Genomic DNA, 18,674 nt, shown 5'->3' with positions numbered 1-18,674 from the left:
CAGGTAACATCATAAAAAAACATAAATCACAACGAAACATGTTGTTCAGCAACACTGCCAGCAAGCCTGATGATAAATTTCAACGCACTCGGGGTTTTCAATTTCAACCAATCAGCGAATGGTTCCCAAAGTGAATGCAAATCTATACCCAGTTGTCTCTCCTTAGGATAGAAGCGAAACAGCTATGCGATACAATCATGGATTAGCTATCTTCCGGCGCTGCCAATATCGCACGATGTCAAATGATTCTGGTTTTTGGCTGGTACTTGTAGACGGTTCCTGCTCTACCGATGCTGTTATTGACACTTTTGGACGTGCTTCCAGCTTCATAACTTCTGTGAGAAACGTTTCAATACTTCCTGATGACATAATCGAGTTGAAAAAACTGGAAAGATAAAGTTCAACAAAATCATCAGACACAGAAGCGTTCGCGTTAGCTTCAGGTAATTGCACAAATGTTCCATATAAATCATCTAATCTAATATTCAATGCCAGGATATATCTCTAGAATAGATGTTTATTGAAATCACAAAAAGCAAGAGCACTTTCGTTATTCATATTGTACAAAGCTGATGTTCAACATATTGCTTCAGATTTATGAGCAAAAATGGATAATGCTAGAGAAATCATTGAACAATTGTATTTGTTTAAAAAACTACATAGCAAGATTGGTTACTACTTCATCCACAGACTAACAGACATAACACTTCGAACAAATTTTCAATAAAATCATCGTTCGGATAATTCCAGAACTTTACGTTAGTAACACAAAACCATCTGCTGTCGTGTTCGCGCTGCGTCATGTATTGTGCATGCAGAGAAAAATCGGAAGCGACGAGTCGCTCGTCTGACAAGGATTTTCCAGCGAATTTCGTAGTGTATTAATATAATGTAGTCTATGATCACAGAACAGATATGCAACTTCTTAGAAAACTCTGCAGCAAATCGGTGCCCAAGCTTTCGCACTTATTTTTTGCTGTTCCATCCTACATTGAATTTACAGTGCATCGTTCGTACAGTTCGCTCCAATAGTTTGAACATACACCAAAAAAACTATTTTATTGCTTCAATGTCCAGGCGAAAAGGTGATCTTGAATGGTTGAATCTATCAAAATCAAGTTAAGACAGGACTGCATTCAAGAGATCTTTAAAGCGAAAACTCAGTAACAATTCACAATCAACGTCAATAGAACAAATTTAACTAAAAATCTCTCAACCATTGAATGGTTTAACAAATTTTCATGGATCGTACACCTCGCGACTGGTGAAATTATTTCAACCTGTTATTTGAGTTACTTGAATTTTTTCGTTGGACTTGGAGATAGGGATACCATACGTCCTGATTTAGCAGGACATGTCCTGATTTTGAGATCCGTTTGGAGCGTCCTGATTTATTTGTCATATTTTAGCATTTGTCCTGATTTTTCTGAATGATGCCGGGTGTTTAGAAATGTTGAAGATTGTTCGGTACTTTTACTTTGACTCCGGAAAGAAACGGACTCATTTAAAACGATTTTTCTTCGATTGAGTTCTGCCGAGAGAAATTTTCTAGTTCTTGCAACCCTCAACTATCTGTCTTATGGGTCCTAAAGCTATCCAGTTTTCGCATCATAATGGCATTTAAGTCGCTATAATGCGTGTTCGTAATATGCGAACCTCTCTGCTTACGTCATTTCTGGGATTTCTGAGAAATTGGCAACACAAATGTTGCCTTATTATTATTTTTTTTTGATAAAATACGTGGAGACTTCAAATTGACATGAGCAGAGTTGTCAAAAGGGTGGATGATTCAATACAAATTTTGCATTTTAGCGTCCGCAATTATGACGCGTAAAAATCTGGATACAAGTTTTTATATATAATTTAAAACAGCCGCGTTTTCTGAGCAAAACGTGATTTTCAAAAAATGTTTATCGTTTTCCACAGATTTTTAAATAAAGAATAAAAAACTGCTTGAAATGTCTTAAATGACATTTCGCACACGTTCGATATATAGGAGAATTGTCATTCAAGGTATTTCGAGCAGTTTGTTAAACTTCATATAAAAATCGAAGGACAACGATAAACATTTTTTAAAAATCACGTCTTGTTCAGAAAACTGCACTCTTTCAACTTATATTTAAAAAACAGAAAACCGTGTAAAACTTTAGGACCCAATTTTAAACAGTTTACGTGTGCTGCATTTTTTAGGTATCTACTAATGCCTAATGAATCAAAGTTGCAAAATTGTATCGTCCGAGAAATACTTTAAATAAATAAATGAGTGCTCCCTAGCTGGTCTCGAGGCACGATGCTGGTTTAACGAGCCGGTCGTCGTACACTCAAAATATTATTCACATTATTGTTACGTGAAATTTCCTGTACTTATTCATTTTCTGTCATTTTGCATGATTTATGTGACAAACATAACATCTACGTGAAAATCACATGCATACCATGTTTTATCACGTAGTATCTACGCGAACTTGGCAACGTCAAACAGAATCTCATAGAAGAAGTATCGCGTGAACTCTCTATGTGAAAATACACAGAAATCAAAATGGCGAAGCTGTTGTCTAACTCAGTCTCTGACAATAAAATAGAATTTCTCGACGGCTTGCCAATAAGTGAACTTTCGAAAAACCGTACGAATTTGACATCGAGCCTTGAGCTTACAGGTTTCACACAGATTTAGTTCAAAGGTCGAGGAGTTTCCCATACATAAACAGTTGCAGCTTGCAATAGTTATCGCCGGCAAATGTCGTAATATTTGTCCGTTTTATGTCGTTTGATTCATTTGTGAATCGGCGATTTTGCATGGCCGTGCGATTTATCAAGCAACATATTTCTATAATTTCTAAAAACTATTTGCCGTCTTTTAAGAATTGGGGAAACAAAATTTGGAAATTTTACGTTGTATCCAACGTAGTAGCTAGCAGATAATCGAATGCTTTCCATTTTATCGGTAGTTGAATTCTACGTGAAATTCACATAAAATGCATATGTCTGCTGTATAAGATTCATAGGATAAATCATCTCACCAGATCATGATGAACTCAAATGACAATCGCGTAGAATCTACACGCTCATTTTTTGTTACTCTAAAGTGAGTTAGATATCACCCACTTTTGAAAGAAGTGGAGGTACCCTAATTAGGGTACTTTTACGGTTACTCACTTCTGAGTAAGGGCGTCATACGTCAAAAACTGAGTAGAATCTACTCTGTTCATGCAAACCAGAAATTAACGAAAATGAGTACAAGTTACCCAGTTTGCCTAAATACGGAAATTTAATGATTTCTGTTTTTTGTAAATCTGACTCAATAAATAAAATAAATTCAGAACAATCAAAAACACAGATTTATTTTTCATCGAAACATTAGAAAATTTACTAAATCATTCCCGTGTCTTCATTGAATGCGGCACCCAACCGGTTGACAGTTGCCCGTGAACTGTGACTTACTTTTTTGTGCCAGATAATCCGTCATCATTCGTCACCTAATACTGCGAAGGATTTAAATTGCATCGATTGTTGAGCACTGTACATCAATACAAATGTTTCCGTTTGTTAGCACGAATAAAAGTCCGGCTTTAAACGGCATCGTAGAACATACAACATGCGGTTGTTCATTTTGAAGAGATCTTTTAGGTGTTTTCAAATCCTCTGCAATACTGATGTTGGGCTGAAATTATTAATTGATTAAGAAATTATTGATTTGATGACAGATCAGATACTTACTGCTAGCCAACGAATAAAAAGCGACACCAATTGTTCTTCGGAAACCGATAATATTGCTGTTGAAAACTTTTGACATATACATATACTCAGGGGTGAGTAAACATCATGGATAATAACTCAAAACTGAGTAAACATGGTAATTATGAAAATTTGGGTTAATGTTACTCAATTGTCCAGTACTCGATTACTCACTTTTTGACATTTTGCGTAAAAATACCAAACTGAGTAGATCCTAATCAGATTAGAGTTAAAATAAAGCAGCGTGTACGTGAAAATGACAGTAGAAAATATTCACATAACTTTTCCGGTAATTATGACGTGAAAATTATTTTGAGTGTAGGTTCGAGTCTTGACTCGTGTGACTTAGTGTCAGTAGGATCGTAGCCAAGTATGATGACAGTTCTATAAGGTATGCTATTCACGTCGATGCATTAGTATTAGTGATCGTTATGAACTTTTTCCAATTTTGTATGAAATTTGAAACGATTTTGCATTTCAAACTAAACTTATTGAACATTCTTTCCTGAAAAGTTATAGAAATGATGTTGAAACATGTTTTATTTGTGGGGAATACATAAACATGCTGCGGTCTAGGTAAAATATGCTGTTTTTCATCAATTTGCCGGTAACCTTTTTGCACTTTTCGTTTTTTTCTTGTACTCTAATAGCGCTTCTAAATGGAGTCGCTTATGTTTCATACAGTAACAAAAGTCATGAGCTATGACAAAGACTATGATTATGGTCCAACTATTAGAAATATAGCATTTTTATATATTTTATTTCGACATATTGTCGCAACTTTTCACACTAAATCTAAATTAATATCAATTTCTAGTGTGTTTCAACTGGAGATTCACTCTCCAACTAAAAATAATCAGATATAAACAACATAAAACGAGAAATTTCCAAAAATGTTCTGAATTCCATACAAAACGCGAAATTTTTCATAACGAGATTTGTTTGTGTGCGTGGATAGACAAAAATGTAGCATACCTTGTAGAACTGTCATCATACTTGGGGATCGTAGCGCTAGCCCCACAATTGTCCTGTACACTTAACGGTTGGCTGCGAAGTCTGTGTATAGTAAACAAAAGATCGAGCTCCGAATCTGAATGTAGCACCAAGGCTTTGCTTTTGCTAAATAAATGAATGGCGTATTTTGAAGTGTAAATCTCAAATTACGTGTTTATTTATTGATACCTCAAATAAAGAAAACAGCTCATATCAAATTTGTACCGGAAAAAGTTGTCCTGATTTTTAACTCCGACCAAATGGTAACCCTACTTGGAGACCGAATTTCTCGACAAACGACAATATTTATTTCTCGTACCGTTTTTTTTATACACTGTAAATAAAAATCACGTCGGAGTAAAGTGATTTGCTGTTGAATTCGCACTACTTGCCTAACATTTCAGAGTTGAATGAAAATCTTTCGAAATATATTAATGCAAAGAACGATGAAATCAACAGCAAATCACTTTATTTTTTGTTGTTATGTTAATCTTTGTTGATATGCTTATGTTTGAGATACGTGATGTTGGTCAGTTGGATAATTATATAAATTAACAATTCAAGAAACTTCTTTTTATTTAAGATTTCCAATTTTTATTTTATTTTAGATTTTTAATTTAATAACAAGATGATCCTAGAGATGATCCCTGTCACTGTATCGATGCAATCGATTTCAGGATCTGTAAAAGAGTCGTTTAATTGTTATTTTAATTTAAAAGATTCATAAAACTTACGCTCAAAAAAAATTTTGATCCCTGGGTTAATGTGATGCTTTCGCCGTTCGCCATCGTCACTATTTTTGTTTCGCTTTATGGTTTTGACGTTTGTCAATTGGAATTGCAGCTGTTATTCAATTGATTGAAACAGTGGTGATAATATAAGAGATATTCATTATAATACGATGGTGATTTCCATTAACCTGTTTCAAACGCAAGATAATTTTATTAGAAAGTGTTAATCTTCAAGAAATCAACACTAAATCACTTCAACTTGCAGTGTGATGTGACGAATTGAGTCAAGTGCAAAAACACTTGAGGCAATCGTGACATTTTTTTATAGTGTACCTAACATTCCAAGTAATGCATATCAGACGCGCTATACACAGCACTGCTTACGACATTGGGTATAATGTAAAATAATGATTGTCGTTAGTCAAGATATTCAGTTTTCAACTTGGGCAGCAATGGAATTCATTAAAAAAATATGTACATAAAAACCGTTGCACGTATGCGGTAATACTATACGATTATCCTGAAAAGGCACCCTCGCTATACCAGTATCAGGGAGAACAAAGAATTCTTTCGACGAAAAAACGGCGAGAGCTCATACAGTTTTTTCTAATAGTTTGGTTGTTTTCTAGTCGCAAAACTATGTCAATTTAATTAGAGAACATTAAAACTGCATTGCACAATGCGCAATGGTCCAGAAACCAAATTTAAGGGGAAATTTGGGTCTAGAGCTCTATAGCAACATTTTAGAGAAAAACTTTCTTCTACAAAGTTGTAACATATGATAAAGCGCTCATTGAAAAATTATCAAAAATTAGGGTGACCAACATTTTCGATGCAATCAAGTATCTAACTTTTTTATCTTTGTAGATAGGAGAAAAATTTGTTCTACAATGCTATAGCTCCATTAATTTTAAGTAACTTTGTAAAAAAGATTTTCTCTATCTTTGAAAACAACCGATTTATATTGAAAAAACATATTTTACGCTCTAACTTTTTTATTTCAAGTTTCATCTCAAAACTGCCTTTGAACGACTTTTAGAGCTTTTTAAGAGAAACAATTTGCAATGCTGACATCGTAAATATCTCAATTTACTCAAAGTTATTAATATTTTTCATCAGAAAATATGCGTTTTTCATTTGTATGTCATTCATTTTGAGGCAAACATAAAAAATATATCTTGGTCTCATTTTAAAGGGCATACTTGACTCTATAAATGGACGGACTTTTAGAAATGTTATTTTTTAAATTTGAGTGAATTCAATTTAAAAATAAGCCGAAAATTTCAATAATTTTATACATTATGCATATAAAAGCACCCAGATTTATTTTTTGGTATTTGTTCTTATAACTAGACGTAATTACCTTTAATTTGACCCAAAAAGATTGAAAATCGATACACTGGTTCAAAAGTTATGAATTTTTTTAAAATTAAATACATCGAACACAGTCGTTTTTTATGGTCACCCTATTTCGAAGATGGTCACGCAAAGTGCTCCAATTGTGCTCAAAATAGCAGGGATGCATCCATGTTGAAAATAATCAAACCTGTATTGTTTCGTTGGGTTGTTAAGGGGACTAGCTCCGAAATCGGGTGACCATAAAAAACGGCTATATTCGATGTATTTTATTTGAAAAAATTCATAGCTTTTGAACCAGTTGATCGATTTTCGATCTTTTTGTGTCAAATTAAAGGTGATTACTAAAAAATAAATCTCGGTGCTTTTATATGCATAATGTATAAAATTATTGAAAGTTTCGGCTTGTTTTTAAATTGAATTTACTCAAATTTAAAAAATAACATATCTCTGAAAGTTCCTCCATTTATAGAGTCAAGTATGCCCTTCAAAATGAGACCAAGAGATATTTTTTATGTTTGCCCCAAAATGAATGACATACAAATGAAAAACGCATATTTTTTGATGAAAAATATTAAAAACTTTGAGTAAAATTGAGATATTCACGATGTCAGCATTGCAAATTGTTTCTCTTAAATAGCTCTAAAAGTCGTTCAAAGGCAGTTTTGAGATGAAACTTGAAATAAAAAAGTTAGAGCATAAAATATGTTTCTTCAATATAAATCGGTTGTTTTCAAAGATAGAGAAAATCTTTTTTTACAAAGTTACTCAAAATTAATGGAGCTATAACATTGTAGAACAAATTTTTCTTCTATCTACAAAGACAAAAAAGTTAGATACTTGATTGCATCGAAAATGTTGGTCACCCTAATTTTTGATAATTTTTCAATGAGCGCTTTATCATATGTTACAACTTTGTAGAAGAAAGTTTCTCTCTAAAATGTTGCTATAGAGCTCTAGACACAAATTTCCCCCTAAATTTGGTTTCTGGACCATTGCACAATCGATTTCGATCTTTTTGGGTCAAATTAAAGGTGATTACGTCTAGTTATAAGAAAAAAATACCAAAAAATAAATCTCGGTGCTTTTATATGCATAATGTATAAAATTATTGAAAGTTTCGGCTTGTTTTTAAATTGAATTTACTCAAATTTAAAAAATAACATATCTCTGAAAGTTCCTCCATTTATAGAGTCAAGTATGCCCTTCAAAATGAGACCAAGAGATATTTTTTATGTTTGCCCCAAAATGAATGACATACAAATGAAAAACGCATATTTTTTGATGAAAAATAGGCCCAAATTTCCCCCTAAATTCGGTTTCTGGACCATTGTTCATTGTACTGTGCGAGAAATAATCATACAAAATGACATCGCTAGAAATCTTCGCGTCACTGGACTCACCATCGAATTGCAGTGCTGCAGCGACAATAAAATAGGGATCCACAAAATATGTATGAGACTGCATGACAGCGCCCCAGACGGCGTTATTTGAAATGATCGTTTTTTGTGGCGATGGAGCTAGGTTCCAGTGTAATTAACAATCCTGTATTTTACCTTGCAGCCTTCTTAAAATCACTTACGGTTTTTTCAATAGTTCTGCTGTTTAAATAAAAATAACAGGAGGGTTGTGTGCAAAGCCACGACCTCAAGGTTGAAGTAGAATACTTTTACAAGAAAGATAACCCGGCTGCTTGCGTGTCAGTCATTTTTTCTAGTAAATAAACGTTGACTAATCAGATCAATCGAATTTTGCGCTTCAACAGGGATTGACCATTTTCAAAAATATAGTAAGTTGCTTGTCATTATTGGGCTTGTTTTTGAATTTTGATTATGCGAAAAATTGATTTTTATGCAGATAATGAAAGTTTCGGCTATCGTGTTCATGACTGAACGAAAAAATAATTCAGTACACGCTGCTTTATTTTAACTCTAATCTGATTAGGATCTACACGCTGCTTTATTTTAACTCTAATCTGATTAGGATCTACTCAGTTTGGTATTCTTATGCAAAATGTCAAGAAGTGAGTTATCGGGTACTGGATAATTGAGTAACATTTACCCAAATTTTCATAATTACCATGTTTACTCAGTTTTGAGTTATTATCCATGATCTTTACTCACCCCTGAATATATGTATATGTCAAAAGTTTTCAACAGCGATATTATCTGTTTCCGAAGAACAATTGGTGTCGCTTTTTATTCGTTTGCTAGCAGTAAGTATTTGATCTTTCAGCAAATCAATAATTTCCTAATCAATTACATTACAAACAACATGTAACAATATTCCATAACAATTTCAGCCCAACATCATTATTGCAGAGGATTTGAAATCATAAAAAACATCTCTTCAAAATGAACAACCGCATGTTGTGTGTCCTGCGATGCCGTTTTAAGTCGGGCTTTTATTCGTGATAATGAACGGAAACATTTGTATCGTTGTACAGTGCCCAATACATGCAATCGATACAATTTAAATCCTTCGCAGTGTTTGGTGACGGATGATGACGGATTTTCTGCTGTGCGTACTGTACAAAAACATGAGCCACAGTTCACGGGCAACTGTGAACCGGTTGGTTGCCGCATTATATAAAGGCACGTGAATGATTTAAAACTTTTATAATGTTTCGATGAAAAATAAATCTACGATTTTGATTGCTCTGAATTTATTTTATTTATTGAGTCAGATTTACAAAAACCAGAAATCATCAAATTTCCAAATTTAGGCAAACTGGGTAACTTGTACTCATTTTCGTTAATTCCTGGTTTGCATAAACAGAGTAGATCCTACTCAGTTTTTGACGTATGACGCCCTTACTCAGAAGTGAGTAACCGTAAAAGTACTCAAATTAGGGTACCTCCACTTTTTTCAAAAATGGGTCATATCTAACTCACTTTAGAGTAACAAATAATGAGCGTGTATTCAGTTTGGCATTCTTATGCAAAATGTCAAAAAGTGAGTAATCGAGTACTGGACAATTGAGTAACATTAACCCAAATTTTCATAATTACCATGTTTACTCAGTTTTGAGTTATTATCCATGATGTTTACTCACCCCTGAGTATATGTATATGTCAAAAGTTTTCAACAGCAATATTATCGGTTTCCGAAGAACAATTGGTGTCCCTTATTATTCGTTGGCTAGCAGTAAGTATCTGATCTGTCATCAAATCAATAATTTCTTAATCAATTAATAATTTCAGCCCAACATCAGTATTGCAGAGGATTTGAAAAAACACATAAAAGATCTCTTCAAAATGAACAACCGCATGTTGTATGTTCTACGATGCCGTTTAAAGCCGGACTTTTATTCGTGATAACAAACGGAAACATTTGTATTGATGTACAGTGCTCAACAATCGATGCAATTTAAATCCTTCGCAGTATTAGGTGACGAATGATGACGGATTATCTGGCACAAAAAAGTAAGTCACAGTCCACGGGCAACTGTCAACCGGTTGGGTGCCGCATTCAATGAAGACACGGGAATGATTTAGTAAATTTTCTAATGTTTCGATGAAAAATAAATCTGTGTTTTTGATTGTTCTGAATTTATTTTATTTATTGAGTCAGATTTACAAAAAACAGAAATCATTAAGTTTCCGTATTTAGGCAAACTGGGTAACTTGTACTCATTTTCGTTAATTTCTGGTTTGCATGAACAGAGTAGATCCTACTCAGTTTTTGACGTATGACGCCCTTACTCAGAAGTGAGTAACCGTAAAAGTACCCTAATTAGGGTACCTCCACTTCTTTCAAAAGTGGGTGATATCTAACTCACTTTAGAGTAACAAAAAATGAGCGTGTACGTTCTGAGACACGGAGAAAAAGTAAAATTTATAACTTTAACAAATTTAAAAATGTAAATTAACTAATTAGAAAATATTAACTCTTCAATCAAATTTTTATTTCATTCTGAAAAGGACAATTTGTTGTTCATTTCAGTATCGGATAAGATGCCGATCACATCATTGCGTTATCACTGACAGGGCGAATAAAGTATTCCTTGTGATAAAGTAAACAATGAAATGCTGATATAACACTCAAAACTAGACGGCTCACGTGTTGTCAAAATGAGTCAACTTTTCATTGAATGCATTTACTAGTGCCCACTATCGCACAGAGACAGCATTTCACAAAAGTGCCTCACTGCATCAGCCGCTATCGATGCTGAGATCCGCTGCAACTAGCTCGCTATCCATAGCCATGCCACAGTTGTGGCCGCTATACGCTGCCATTGGTATCCACTGTCCCTGCATCAGCTGGCCCAGCTGCTATCGTTGCTGGAATCCGCTGCAACTAGTGCGCTATCCATTGCTACGTCACAGCTGTGGCCGCTTTCCGCCATCGCTGGTATCCACTGCACTGCTAAGGGAGGACGACTGCTGTTGTCGCTGTCTAGAACTATTATGAGGGCTTCGACTGAAACAGGCTCTTATATAGGCCAAATAGCATGTTTTAATCTCCCAGATGGTCTCGAGGTACGATACTGGCTTACCAAGCCAGTCGTCGTAGTTTCGAGTCTCGGCTCGGGAGAGACTGTTAGTGTCAGCAGGATTGCAGCGCTAGCCCCGCAGTTGTCCTGTACACTTAACAATAGGCTGCGAAGTCTGTGTATAAATAAACAGAAGGTCGAATTCCGAATCGGAATGTAGCACCAAAGCTTTGCTTTTAGCATGTTTTAAATTGTAAGGTATATGATTCTGTCGACCGTGCTTTGGTAGCAATCATATAACGACCAATCAGAGGTCGAAATTTCGTTTTGAGCTTGATTATTTTCAATAGCACAATTAGTGTGAATAATAAAATTACAATTATCTTCTTTTGGGAAGAATCTTAGCAGATTTTCCAATCTATTGCTGCAAGAACGAAGGAAATCCATCGAATACTAACCGATTTATTAGCATTTGAAATTGGACATATTTTTCACTTATTTCGGTTTTAGATTTTTATTTCACATCTCTATGTAGCCGAACTTCCTGAGAGAAGTATTCTACTTCAAAAAGTCAATGCGATAAGTTTTTGTTTTACCATCAATTAAATTAAAATGTTCATACCCCTAAAATACCCTCTTTTGAAATTTATGCACACGAGAAGAGTAAATTTTTAGTGTGGCAAGTGCGTTACTCACCGTTACAACTCGGTTTTTCAAAATGCTGAGCTGTCAGCTTGACAATCTGCGTCAAACTTTCTAATTGATTTCACCTCTTCTCCTTATAGGAAAAGATTCCGTTGTTTTGAACGGCAAACGCCAAGCTTCGCGCATAGCAAGAACACCGTTCCTGGCCACATCGTCGCCGTCGTCGTCGTATACGTCTCTCGGGTGTCACGTCGGTGTCTACATTCGAGGTTCAGTCGGTCTAGTCTATTTTGTGCCGTTCCGCGTCGTGGTTATTATCGGTGCCCGGTGGTGTTTGTCGGTGCACTTTTTACGGGCACAACGGGATAGCGGTCCGTCGTGTTTTTGTGTTGTGCGTGTGATAAAAAACGGGAGAAGCTGGACTTATACGTCTAGCTGTCATCGGCCAGGAAAAAGTTCCCCATGCGTAGTTGTTCCCGTCAATTCTGTTTGGATTATTGAAGCTCTTGCTCGCATATTGTGTGAAATTTGCATGATAGTAGAAAAAAGTTATAAATTGAAATCATTTCACTACTTGTAATCAGAAATTACGGTGTTCAGTGAGCGCTAGGTGGTGCATCTTGAGGAAAAGGTGATTCATGCGTCTAACTGTCCAAGAAGAATTCTATATCACGCAGTCCGTGCAAATAAACAAGATTTGAATTGCAATCCATGCAATGAAGTCACTGCTGAGAAAAGAGCTGCAGCTAATACGCAATTCTGAGAATTGAACAAAACAGTTGGGCTGCCTAAAATATATCAATTGTCGAAAGTCCTACATCATTGATTTTTTGGTGATTCCTTTTTGACCTCGCACAGGAAAATTAAAGAAAAGAAACGAGGTTACGGAATAGTTACACTGTAAAAGTTTACACTCTTGTTTAGCAAGCAGGGGCTTGTGCAGTTGTTGGAGGAAATCATCGTCATTCTGATAGTATATTACAATCAACAGTGGAATAGTGTTTTGTGTTTATCCTAGATAAAAGTTATCGAAAAAAAAAATACCTGTGCGGCTTTCGCTGGTAGCTGCTACTGCGGCTGAAAACAGGTGAGTAACTAGAACTAAATATATCTATCCAATTTTATGCACAGTAGAAACCGGGTCACTGACCAGCTCTGCAGCGCGTTCCATAGTTTACTGTTGTACCGGTTGAATAAAAACAAGAAGCTTGAAATTATAACTCGTATAAGCGGAAAAAGCAATTGCTTTAATGTGTGACAACAACATGCAGACTATATTTTTTTTCTAGGAAAGTTGAAGATATTCTTTCTGGAGGTGCTTTTTGTATTAGTTTCATAATTATTCTGTAATGTGGTGTTTGTTCATTCGCCGTTGTGATAATATTGAGAGTAGGTCAAACAGAATTTAAGAGAATTTGAACACAGGTACGATGCTTAAAACCGATTACTGAGCATTGTTAGGTGTTAAGTCGATGATTTTTTCGACTGTTATCGATTGTCAAACACCACACCTTTACAATGTAAACTTTCGCACCGATTCAGATTGTCCTGAAACGGGTTTGACCTGCTATGTGCCTAAACATGAACTAATAATAAAAAATCAATTTAACCTATCAAATCAATTGGATCACAAATTGATAAGTATTTTTATATGACGTGTGTTTTTATAGAGCGTAAGCGTCGGCAAACCTGACATTTAAAGTTATTCCTAGCTTAGTTTAGGGTGAGGTATACTGATTCTAAATGCCATATGCATGAAAAAGTTGTATTAGGAAAACGGTATTTAGATTGTGAATCGTAACATGCTAGTTTATTGTCAGTTGTATAGAGATATCACGAATTTGTCTGTGGGGTTTCTTTATTCTTTAGCTTTTTTCGAAAATTTTTACTCAAAAGATATATGATTTTTAAAGTGTTGGCCAAAGCATGAAATTGTTTGATTTAATAACATATATTGTTTCTAAAACAGTTTTCACGAAAAACAATTTGAAACTTTTTTTGAACGCAATTTTTAAATATAACAGTTGTTTAGAAATTTTAGTTAAAAGTGTTGTGAGAACTGTTCCAAAGATTGATAAAAGAAATGAGTCCCACCTGCTGGACTATATTTTTCGTGGATTTCTAACTACCTATTCCCCAGTTAGTACGATTTTCAATAGTCAACTTCACAAACAATGAATTGAAGGAAAAAAGTAAAGATTACATTTATACAAATTGTTTTCAATGAATGGGAGCGATAAATTGTGTTAAACGGAGGTGTCACTTTAAGCATTGATATCGATCAACACCAAGATAAATTCAGCTCAGCTCGTACCTTCATAATCAGCTATGGCAATGGCATTAATTACATCACGGCTTCTGTCGGAGGGAAAAATAAATACTTTTCTTCTCTCGCCTCTTGTGTTCCGCGATGTTGTGAACACGTTTTGCACCTTATGCTAAGAAAAACATCTGCGTAACGTTCGCCGTTTTGTTTCACATGCCGAAAAATAGGGTGCATGCTCGAAAACCGGTTTGCCGTTGTAAAAACGGCTAAGCCTGTTGTAAATTGTGAACTTACCGTTTGTTTAATATTTTACGTTCTGAGCTGAATGCGCCGCAGCCTATGTTTGGGTGCCTTTTTAAGGGCAAGGTCATTAACATAATCATAGACTAATTTTCTTACTATTGTTATTATTACTGGTTTTAACAGTTCGAATTCCGTAGAACGTAGTTGCTTTGGTGAACGACCCTTTTTTCACCGGTTGGCCACTATAAAATTGTAGACAAAATAATACGATTGACTCGAAACGGAGTAGGACAATTGAGCCACCATAAAACCTTCCTTGTTGAAAACGTGCTTGCAGGTTTTCTATTTTATTGCTTCTGCAGCTCACACCTTGCACTTGATTACATGCTCATCGGCCATAATAATTCCCTTGGGTATATTAAACAATTTTACATTTCCTCGTGGAGCAATCTTTCGGCTTGGATAGAGTTCGGCCAACAATTTCTCGTTCTCTTTATGGATTGTACTTCCATAAAAATCGGAAGTGGGCCACTGCGTGCGCCCACTGCATCACTGCCAGGTCAGACACAAATCGGCATTTGAGGCCACCATCGTTACCAGTTTCGATTTCGTGTGTGATTTCGGCGAAGGAAAGCAATTCTTATTATTTGCAACATTTCTTTCAATCGATGGGAAATAATGCAACAGAAAAGGAAGAGATTTATTTGCTGGAGGACAAAACGTTTGGTATGACTGCGAAACATTCGGCATAAGTGGTTGGCCCCAAAACAGAGCCGTGCTGGTTAATTTTGAGTAATTGTATGAGAAATTATATGCCTGATTATAATTATATTGTAATTCGAGGGAAACAACTATTTAGAAAATAATGGTTGATAAATTGTTTTATAAACTTGTTGCTTGTTTGCTGAATTGCTCGAAACTATTACACAGTGCAACATTTTTTTTTGCCTTGGCTTCTATGTATGATTTTTTGATAAAGTTTAATGCGAAAATAAATTTCCCGGAGTTTGAACATATTTCAACTTAAGGGGCAATAATGGCGCCATTTTGAATTTTTGAGAAACTGGAAATTTTTGATGTTTTTTCGACGCCATTTTGTTTTAAGACCAAATATCAAAATTCTAAGAGTTTGTCCACATATCAGCATCTTTTTACCCATCTTTTGAAAAAAAATAACAGACCTTAAATCGGACAAAAACTGAGCTCAAAACGGTGATTCTACGAAACCGGTTTTGGCATGGTTTTGGTATATTTCACAAAGCGAAATACACTCCCCCCACAATTATGGATCTCCCACATTTACGGGTCACTTTTGTGTCTCGTGTTATTTAACTCAGTTTAACTAACGGTTCGAAGGCATGCAACATTTTTGCAGTAAAATATGCCATATTTGCTAGCTTTGAACCCAGGAAACATCGTTCTTATTCCTAGATTGATGTGTTTTTTATTAGCGTGAAATATTGTCTTCCAGAATCTATCAAAATATTTGTCGTTTTTCTCAATCAGCGTAAGTAGCACCACAGAACGGAAGGTCATCTGAGATTCGAAAACTGCTTAGTGCTCAGTGAATTTTGCAGCGCTCGCTTGTGGTGGAAAGAACGCATTTTACACGGAAAATAAACAGAATTTATACTTCTTTTATTGAAATCTGTCATACACCCTGGTATAAATCTGCCATGCGAAAACACTACAGGTGCACTCTTTTAATGCGGTTATGTGTTTATTCTATATTTTTACTTGTAAATTCGCTCAAGTTTCTGAGCAATAATAGTTATCACAAACATTTGTAAGATGGTTTATATTACACTTTTGAAGTATGAATACGAATAATATTATCGATCTGGAAATTTGCAAATTCATACTACTGAACGGTACGGGGATGAAAGAAATATCTAAATTGCATCCGTCACTAAAAGTGAGTAGGATTCGAATGCTTATAGAATCTGCGATCTCGAACCGTCCCAGCTGGTCTCGAGGTACGATGCTAGCCTATCAAGCCAGTTGTCGTAGGTTCGAGTCTCGGCTCGGAAGAGACTGTTAGTGTCAGTAGGATCGTAGCGCTAGCCCCGTAATTGTCCTGTACACTCAAATAGTTGGCTGCGAAGTCTGTGTATAACAGAAGGCCGAGTTCCGATTTGGAGTGTAGTAGCAAGGCTTTGCTTCGCTCTAGAATCTGCGATCTACATAGTATCACTGTAAATTACACCTCACCAGAGAGATTGCATTTCCTATGTGCTAAATCCTTTATACTACCAATGAAGAGAAAAAATTGGTGACATCCTTATAACGTGAAAGAACATTCTAAAACTTATTTCAATATAATATAAAGGTGTTCTGAATAAGTTTCGCTTCGTCGCATATTGATTTTGTGAAATGGAACTTTGTGTGAAAAAGACCCGCTTTTTCGAGTGCATTTTGCGAAATAAGACCTGTGAAACAGGAGGTGTGAAACGCCCTGTGACAAGCTATTTCATTCGCACTCCTGCTCAACAACGACAACAAGCTCGACGGACTTTGACAAAATACATAACTGTGTTATTAAGACATTCACACATTCACAATTGGGTTGTTTAGCAGTATCAGTTTTTATATCATCTTATGGAGCTGAATTTTCTAAGCAAATCATGATTTTTAAATATTTTCTATCGTTATCCTTCGGTTTTCAAAATTACGATTTACAACTGTTCGAAATCTGCTCGAAATCGCTACAATAACAGTTCGCCCATGTACCAAATGTTATTGGGAGCATGCATAAATGTAGTAGCTTATTTTAAGTTTTTTTGGACAATCCCTCTCCCACATCGTAGCATTTGGTCACAAAGTCAGACCCCCCCTCTAGATATGTAGCTTTATAACAACCCCCTCCTCCTAATTTTTTTTACAAATTCTACTATCAAAAACATACATTGTATCATAAATGAACAATAAAAGAAATGAAAGTATTAAAAACGACCTTAAACAGACAAAACAGTGATAAAAAAGAACAATTTGCAAAAATTTTTTTTTTTCTTAGTTTCATATTTGCTACGTAGCTTGGCTTGACCCCCCACTCCCCTCTTCTTCAAATACTACGTCGTTTATAGATGTTCCCATTCATGCGATTTTTTTTTCTTCATTAAAAAATTGAAGGACAATGATATAAAATTACGTTTGCTCAGAAAACTACACCCTTCAGGTACATAAAAACCAAAAATCCGTGAATAGCTAAACAACCCAATTAAGTTATGCTGTTAGAATTACAGCAGTTACTCAGAACTACTCATATTTTTTTTTACTTTTGTTCTAATTTAATCTTTGTCTTGCCCCACGGCTTAGACAATAAATAAATATTTCCATAGAGTTTTTTACGCCAGATCTCACCAATACAGGCTTAGTCGTGTATCCTTGAAAAATCTATTTGTTTTCAACCAAAAAATCAGCTGATATTCTATTTCAGCTGATATTCAGTTCATTAGTGTTACCTGTTTTAACAAACTTTGTTTTAGTGGAAAAACAGATGAAATAAAACTAAAAATCGGCTTACAACTTGAATAAAAGCTCGGGGCAGGAGGGATTTTTTTGTTACCACCAGCGTGTTGATTATTTGCAACTAAAAATAAAACTTGTATTAGTGAAATCGACCACTAATACTAGCGCAGATATGAAGGTCTATGTTTTCTACGCAGATTTTTTAGGTGGATTTTTACGAGCGCTTTTTACGCGAAGTCTCGGACTTACGTGGATTCTCGCATTGACGAGTTTTTTTTGCGTTTTTCCACGCGGTACAACAGAATACGCGAAAAATATCGTTCGCAAAATAATATAGTACAACCACATTATTCGTTCGTACAACCACATTATCCGTTGCTCCAGAAGCTTATCCAAGTTTACCTAATATCATCTTGCTTATTTTCATTCCATCGGACGCATGTCACATCAATGAGTCCAAAACCCATATAACCCCCTTCAGAGTTTGGATCTCGGTTAATCGATAAAACATGTGATGTAATGTAATAACAGGATGAAACTTGTTTAGAAATTTCATGGTCGACTAAGGTTCATTCAATATTATAAAATATCTAGATATTTGCCTAACGAAATTTATTTGTACAACATCATCTTACAACACAAAGTAGCATTTCCTTCAACCAGAAAAAAACACTTCATATTTGATTTATAACAACGATAAAGTTTCAAATTAATTTTAATGAATAACTGTCGCTAACACATGATACAATCGTGAGAGTAAGATCTTCGCAATAATTGCGTTTTTAACAGTTTCAAACACCCG

General features: G+C 35.2%; 1 protein-coding gene across 3 annotated transcripts in view; it reads left to right on the top strand.

Moving 5' to 3' along the window:
* The first annotated feature begins 12,040 nt into the window (after nucleotides 1-12,040).
* Nucleotides 12,041-18,674, top strand: part of LOC129719469 (WD repeat-containing protein 47) — a 183,239-nt gene continuing 176,605 nt past the window's right edge. For all 3 annotated transcript variants that reach the window (XM_055670814.1, XM_055670815.1, XM_055670813.1), the window contains exon 1: nucleotides 12,041-12,982. The gene's annotated coding sequence lies outside the window, so the exon portion shown is untranslated. The remainder of the gene's footprint in view (nucleotides 12,983-18,674) is intronic.

Source organism: Wyeomyia smithii, chromosome 2 (assembly GCF_029784165.1).
Source record: "Wyeomyia smithii strain HCP4-BCI-WySm-NY-G18 chromosome 2, ASM2978416v1, whole genome shotgun sequence".
Classification (NCBI taxonomy): domain Eukaryota; kingdom Metazoa; phylum Arthropoda; class Insecta; order Diptera; family Culicidae; genus Wyeomyia; species Wyeomyia smithii.
Note: the sequence above shows the minus strand (reverse complement) of the source record. Positions and strands in the feature narration are given on the sequence as shown.